The following is an 8,452-nucleotide window of genomic DNA, read 5'->3' as shown; positions in this document are numbered from 1 at the left end:
GGTTTACATCTGTGCCAACAACCGTTGTTGCTCGCCTGGGAGCCAGCATCTGCGTCTCTTGGCCAAAGGTCAGTCCTCAGGCTCCGTCAACCTTTTATAAAGTGTGGTGCCCTTGGTGCAGCAGCTTTCTTGGGAACATGTTAGAGATGATAAAAAGTCTTGAGTCCCACCCACACCTACTGAATGAGAAACTACAGTTGAACAAGACGTCATGGTGCTTCTGCTGCTGCTGACATCTGAGAGCCACTGGACACAGAAACGCACTTACTCTGTGGACAAGGAGAGCCTCTTTACTTAGCATTTTTGTGGACCCTCCTGTCCTCCTGACAACTTTTTTTTTTTTTTAATGATCTTGAATTTTGTTTATTTATTTACTCCCTCTTCCCCTTACTTACTTACTTATTTATTGGTGGGTCTCTGTGGGACTTAACCGAATACCTGACTTAGGTATTTCATTTCCCCATCTTACTTCCTTAGTCCCCCACTGGTGTTTCTTGGGGAATACTCCTTAAGGACACAACAAAAGCAAACAAAAACAAAATTCCCCAAAAAAAGACCATGAAACTAGCATAGTGTTATATGTTAATCATACCTCAATTAAAAAAATACTTTTATGGGAATCCTTTGCTTTAGGGGACTCCAACTGAAGACATTTGCTTATTATAGTGTGCTATCCCCCTCAAATTACTCCATCTTTGGCGCCCGGGGTTCTGAGCTGAGAATACAGGTAACACCATCACTGGGTACTTCAAATGGTCTCGTGCCTGCTTCTGAGAGACAGTAAGACCACTCGTGGGGCTCGGTCAGCACTCACTGAGGTGCTCTCCCTATCCCCTCCTCTGCTTTGATCTCAAACCCTGTCCTTTCTTTTGTTGGTATTTTTAGTATTATTGCCTTCAATTACCATCAGTATTCTCATTAGAGTCAGAAATCGTACTTTGAAATGAAGATGGGTCATGATAACATGGACAGGACTGGAAGAGATGATGCTGAGTGAAATAAGTCAAGCAGAGAGAGTCAATTATCATTTGGTTTCACTTATTTGTGGAGCATAACAAATAGCATGGAGGACAAGGGGAGTTAGAGAGGAGAAGGGAGTTGGGGGAAATTGGAAGGGGAGATGAACCATGAGAGACTATGGACTCTGAAAAACAATCTGAGGGGTTTGAAGTGGCAGGGGGGTGGGTGGTTGGGGTACCAGGTGGTGGGTATTAGAGAGGGCACAGATTGCATGGAGCACTGGGTGTGGTGCAAAAACAATGCATACTGTTATGCTGAAAATAAAATAAATTTAAAAAAAAAAAAAAGCTGGTCTGTGAAGCAGAGAGAGGTCGCCCTTTCTGTAAGAGGCACAGCCCCAAACGTTTGGTTTCATTCTTGATGCTTGGCATGGACTAAAGCTTTGCTTGACCTTCAAAAATAAATAAATACATAAATAAATAAATAAATAACTTTTTCTTGTGTGCAGAAATACAAACCACTACTGAATCCCAGTGCATCATAGAGAAAGAAAGAAAAGGAGCAACCTTCTTGATCCTCAGAAGCTGGAAGCTGGCCTGGCACGCATACCTAGGCCACACCATTCTATCAAAACTTGCGATCTCACAGAATACCAGACTTAGCCCTGACGAAAGACATAAAACAAGGCCACATTACACCTCATATTTTTGCCTCAGTGCAGATTTTTAAAAATTCCTAGTGCCACCCACAAAATACCAAACACCACCCTTTCTTGGCTAAAATGATAGAGCAATCCCTCACCAACCAGAGATTTGTTTTTGTTCTTGTCTCCCCTCTTTATAGGTAGATTTATTGAAAAAAAAAATCACATGGAGTTGTCCTGCCTTCTAGAAAGTTTTGCTTCTTCAGCCCTTCTGTGAGTCACCCAACTAAATCCTGTAATAAGTTCTTTCTAACACATTTTTCCTAAAACACCCCCATGTTTCCCCAAGCTCTATCTTCTCCCTTCCTCCAATAAACCCACCTTGTGGAACTACTGCTGTGTTTCTGGATGGCTTTGTCTGAAGCGCATGGGCCCTACTGAGAAGACATAAGGATGCAAAGCCGTAACCCAGCAGTCTAGCCATGGAGAAGTCATGACGAGACACAGGGGAACTGGGAAGGCTTTTAGGTTTTTATTTTTGTTTTTCCCAGTTATCGTTTTATTTGTTTGTGTGCTGTGAACCCAGTCTTATTTATTGCTCAGGCTCTTTCTCCCAGAGGACCTACAGATCTTATGATCACCACTGGTTGTTGGAATAACAGAATTTTCAATGACATACAGGGCCCTTAGTATCATATGTAGGACGCTATTAAGACAATAGCTCCTCCCACCTCCTCTCTAGTGAAAACAATATTTAAATATTTAAAACAGCATTTAAATATTTCATAGGTGACACGAATTTCTAGGAAGTTAGAATCTGCACAGTCTGACAAAAATATGAGAGATAGATCATGACTAAGACGAAGAATATATTCTTGTCTCAAAATGAATGAGGTAGACAAGTCTTTCAGGGAGTCAGAGAAGGAGGAGAGAGAAGGATTGAGAGGGTTGATGGTCACAAGCCTGGAATACCAGATGAATAAAAGTTGGGGGGGGTACTGCTGACTCTATTGTCACGTAACTGGAACGAAGGAGACCGTTGACGTCCACGCTACCTCGGCACTCACCACCTCCACCTCTTCTTTATGTAAGTCTCCAAATACTCTCATCCTCATCTCCATTGTCACCTCCACTACCTATTCTAGCAACACCCTTACCACCCTCATTTTCACTGCTATCTCTAATCACCATGGCAACAACCCCCTCCGTACCACCTCCACCAGCACCATGGTTCAGTGAAGAGCAGCTCTTGTCCCCAACTCACATGCACCTCCACATGGCTCCCACAATAATTTCACAGCTTGCAAGTTGCTATTTTATAGTTTGATTGCAAAGGAGCCTCCATGTTCACAACAGCAATGGCCACGATAGTGAGACTGTGGAAGGAGCCAAAATGTGCATCAACAGATGAATGGATAAAGAAGATGTGGTCCCGGGCGCCTGGGTGGCTCAGTGGGGACCTGGGGACCCTGATCTCAGGGATCTGGGATTGAGTTCCACATCAGGCTCTCTGCTCAACAGGGAGCCTGCTTCCTCCTCTCTCTCTCTGCCTGCCTCTCTGCCTACTTGTGATCTTTCTCTGTCAAATAACTAAATAAAATCTTAAAAAAAAAAAAAAAGAAGATGTGGTCCATGTACACAATGGAATATTACTCAGCCATCATAAAGGATGACTATTTACCATTTGCATCAACATGGATAGACATAGAGGCTATTATGCTGAGTGAAATAAGTCAATCAGAGAAAGACAATTATATGGTTTCACTCAGGTGTGGAATATAGGAAATAGCACAGAGGATCATAGGGGCAGGGAGGGAAAGCTGAATGGGAAGTCATCAAAGATAGAGAAAAGCCATGAGAGAGTCTTAACTATAGGAAACAAACTGAGGGCTGCCAAAGGAGAGGTGAGTTGGGGGATGGGGTAACTGGGTGATGGGCGTTAAGGAGAGCACATGATGTGATGAGCCCTGGTTGTATATGCAACTGATGAACTATTGAATACTACATCTGAAACTAATGATGTACTACTGTATGTTGGCTAATTGAATTTAAATTTTTCAAAAAAGGAAATGAGCCTCATATCAACCTTCTCCAGTTGCCTTTCTTTTATAGTTTAAATATCAGGGAAATAGAGTAAAAGAAATATTTGGAGTATATACTCTCATAACTCATACTGTTTCACTTCTGAAAATCATGATTGTGGAAATGTTAACTCTAACTAGTTAACTTAGATCTTCCCCCACACCCTTGCTCAGCTGTACATTAACTAGGAAAGCTAGGCAGGAAGAATGTGGGGATTTCATCTGCTAAATTCCAGGAACCCTCCCCCTGAGTCCCTGTGGTAAAATCAGTTTATTGACCTCTAGTGTTGCCTTGTCCATTTATATGTCCATTCTCATCTACATTCTAGTTAAAATGATTAAATCTAGTTCATGTGGAAAAATGGAAATAAGTAGATAAATGCAAATATGTTCATGTTGACCATGTCTTCTAAGGCTCTTTATCCAGTAGTACAGTTGTACTGAGCTGCTTCTTGCCCAATTGTTCTGGTAACCAAATGTGAGCATTTCTAATATTGTTGGCAGGGCTAATTGTGCAGTTGGTGGTCATGGAAATAAATGATGTTAACTGGATGGGTCTGGGATTATGCCCATGGTGTTATTCTCATAAACACAATGCGCTAACCAACTGTTGCTTAGTCAAAGCCAACTGTAGAGTGAAGCCTTCTCCAAATTTCCTTTGCCCACCACGACAGACTTGGCTGGAGACCCACTTTCACGCTTGGTTAAGTTGGTGAAGGTTGGCCAAGTCAGTGTCTCACCACTGACCTTACCATTATGGCTTTGCCCTGCCCATGGCGGTCATCCCCAGTAAAAATATTCAGAGAGTCTTTTGTCATTTTCACGCTGTTGGTCTACCTCTTATGAGGTAGTGTCTCCAAGGTTAGAATTAAACACATATTAACTGAAAACTACATCAGGTGGAATCCACATTGTGAAATCATCATCTGGGTTAATAAATGTCTTCTGCAAGATTAATTGTGCTTTCTTTTGAGGCAAGGCAGAAACAGACACTTTGTCACTGTCACTGGTCTTTATACTATTTTAAAAAAGTATAAACTGACTATGCTGGCTTTTTAAATTATTAAACTTTTCATATAAACATATCAAAAGTTATGTATGTAAATAAATACATACATAGACTTTTTTTTTTCCTCCCCCTCCACCTCATTCATAGCTTATAGAATTCTGACCACACTGACTACCAATCTTTGGCAAAAAATAGGTTACTATAAGTACAAATATTTGGTCTGTTAAATATGAGTTGAAATTAGATTCACTTTTAATGGCTCTATACCCAGGAAGAAGTTTATACTTGTAAGAAAATAAGCTTCAAAAAATATCTATGACTCTCCAAGGGAAATGGGACCATTTGCCTATAAATACACATATCGTCCCCATTTAAAAATAAATACCCTACGTATGGCTTGCCAAAACTCAAATCCTATCATTAGCAAGCAATTCTTATGAAGAGGCATTTCATTAAATTAATACATGGGAGAAAGCAATTAGGGATGTACTATACTTTAGGGAAGAAAAAATACATAAATAAATGCTTGGGAAGGGATGTTTTGCATCAAATGTTGTATATTCCAAGATTTTCCCCCAATATGAAAATAACTTTTACCACTTGGCTGATGAAAAACTGGACCTAAGTAAATGTGGCTAGACCCTGAACAGTTGTAGTCAACACATGGGTGGCAAAACCAGAAGCAAAACAAAACAAAACAAATAGTGGCCACTTAAGTTTTAAAGAAAAGTGGCATGTTGACTAAGTCAGGAAAATGATTTAAAACAAAATGAAAATATAAATAATAATTAAACATAATTATGTAAGGAAATAGGTAATTTACTATAAATAGAAGGTTCACCATTTTGAAAAAAAAAATAAAAACATGATCAGGTATCAATGAATCCTTTATCTGAATTTCCTTTTCAAAGCATTTGTCAACCACATTGACTTTTTTTTTTTTTTTTTTAGATTTTATTTATTTATTTGACAGACAGAGATTACAAGTAGTCAGAGAGGCAGGCAGATAGAGAGGAGGAAGCAGGTTCCCCGCTGAGCAGAGAGCCCTATCTGTGGCTCGATCCCAGGACCCTGAGACCATGTCCTGAGCCGAAGGCAGAGGCTTTAACCCACTGAGCCACCCAGGCAGGCACCCCCCACATTGACTTTTTATTGTACCTTTTGCCTTATTTTGTGCTTGTCCCATGATGGTCACTTTTAATATAAAATTTCAAGTTCCGTCCTAGCAAACATTTTTGGTAATGTATCTTTGGTAATTTATTTCCCTGAAATTGCCCTTTTCTTTCTTTCTCTCTCTCTTTCTCTCTTTCTTTCTTTCTCTCTCTTTCTTTCTTTCATAAGACCCATTAGCTAGATGGTGGCCCTCATGTACCCGCTCTCTAATTTCCTTATTTTTCCTTTGTTATTGCTGATCATTTTAAATTTTGTTCTACTGACGCTTGACTCAAAATTATCTCCCCATCTGGCCACATGTTTTTTAAAAAGTGTAGTTCTCATCTTTTTAGTTGCAAAACCTCTTGGATTTTCTCTATTTCTTACATCCTGTTCTTGTATAGATATCCAGTGTTTTATAGTCTCTTATCAATTTAAGTTCCTAAGTTAGGTTTTCAAGTTTTCTTCTAACCCCCTTGAGTTCTTTTCCAGTTATTTATTTTCCTTTTTAAGTTTTGTTTTAATTCCAGTCAGTTAAAATACAATGGATGTCTGCTTCAGGTGTACAGTACGGTGATTCAACACTTCCATACATCATCACCCAGTGCTCAGGTGCTCTCCCTAGTCCCCATCACCTGTTTCATCCCTCCTCACTCTCACCTCCCTTCTTCCAACTATTATCTCTCTGTCTCTGGTGTCCAGGCTTTCTTCCAGCATCTGATGAAAGATGACTTCCCATTATGTTTCAGGGTGAAACATCAAAAAACTGATTGGAAGTTCAATGTTTGACAGAGTCTTATCAATTGGTGGGTTTTATTTTGTGGTAACTGGTATGGTTTTTGCTGTTTTATTGGAGGACTCCAAACAATAGAATCTTGTATGTTTCTCCTTCTCTTTTTCTGTGTGTGTGTGTGTGTGTGTGAGTGTGTGTGTGTGTGTGTGTGTATGTGTATTTTCCTGGAAAGAATCAAAGAGCTTCTTGCCTATGTTTGCAAATAGATAGCCTGAATAACATATGCTTGAGTAAAAAGTCAGAAAGAGGCTGATAGTCTTCTGAACTGATGCATGAATTTTCATCTAACCCCCTGTTTTCAGATCAGCACCCCCCACTGACCATCAACCAGGGATGCTCCCCCAATCCGAAGCTTTCTTGGTTTCCTATCTCCAAAGAACAGATCTTCCTTCCCTCTTTTAGGGAACAGATATAATATTGGGATCTGTTTCTTACACAGACTTGTATAGGTGCAAGTCCTTCTGTTTTTTTTTTTTTTTAAGATTTTATTTATTTATTTGACAGAGATCACAAGTTGGCAGAGAGGCAGGCAGAGAGAGAGAGAGAGAGAGAGAGAGAGGAGGAAGCAGGCTCCCCACCACGCAGAGTCCGATGCAGAGCTCGATCCAAGGACCCTGAGATCATGACCTGAGCCAAAGGCAGAGGCTTTAACCCACTGAGCCACCCAGGCACCCCAGTTCTTCTGTTTTTACTCCCTTGCCCTACTGTTGCTTTGCTATCCTGTGCCCAATTCCCAAGTCTTACCAAGTTCTGTGGTGTGAATTGGTTGATCTTCATTGGCATCTCATCCCACAAACATCCACATTCTCCTTAATTTTTTTTTTTTTTAAATCAACCATCCGGTGACTATACTCCTGATCTCTTTCTCTCTCTTTTTTTTTAAGATTTTATTTATTTATTTGAGAGAGAGACAGTGAGAGAGAGCATGAGTGAGGAGAAGGTCAGAGGGAGAAGCAGACTCCCCATGGAGCTGGGAGCCCGATGTGGGACTCGATCCCGGGACTCCGGGATCATGACCTGAGCCGAAGGCAGTCATCCAACCAACTGAGCCACCCAGGCATCCCTGATCTCTTTCTCTTTACAGAGGTATGCGTCAGTTACCTAGTGCTAGGTAACAAAGGACCCTATGATCAGCTGATGAAAACAAGAAACATTTATTATACCTCTCAGGGACTGAGGCTCAGGAATCTGGGTATAGGTGGATGGTATTAGGGTGTATTTGTTGGGTGGTATTAGGTCAGGGGCTTTCATGGGATTGCTATCAAGCTTTCTACTAGTGCTGCCACCATCTAAAGGCTCACACAGGGCTGAAAAATCCATTCCAGAATCACTCATATAGTTGGTGGCAGACCTCTTTCTTCACTGGTTGTTGACCAGAAGGTACAGATTCTCCCATGTGGATATGGATCTCTCCATTGGGCTGTTTATAATATGATAGTTTGTTTCCCCTGTGGTGAGGGATGAGACAAGAGAAAGGAAGAGGGAGAAACCTTGTTCTTTTATAACCTAATACCAGAAGTAACACTTCTGCCCTCTGATATTGGTCAAATGGACTGACCTCGGTATTATATGTGGGGATTATCCACGTTATGAATACCAGAAGGCATCGGTCATTGTAAACTAGAGAGGGCAGCCTCCACAGTTCATGTCTTTTTTATTCATTTACTTTTATCTGTGGATTTTTTGAGAAGAAGAAAATATGAGTGTTCAGTTCACCATAGGTAAACAGAAATAGGTTGTAGTTTTTAAAAGCAAGACTTGAAGGAGACAAGGGACTTAGGTCATCGTGGGAGGAAGACTGCCACAATAAATGG

Source organism: Mustela putorius, unplaced genomic scaffold (assembly GCF_011764305.1).
Source record: "Mustela putorius furo isolate JIRA1106 unplaced genomic scaffold, ASM1176430v1.1 tig00000487_pilon_pilon_pilon, whole genome shotgun sequence".
In the NCBI taxonomy this organism is placed as follows: Eukaryota; Metazoa; Chordata; class Mammalia; order Carnivora; family Mustelidae; genus Mustela; species Mustela putorius.
The sequence above is the reverse complement of the archived record's forward strand: the minus strand, read 5'-3'. Positions refer to the sequence as shown.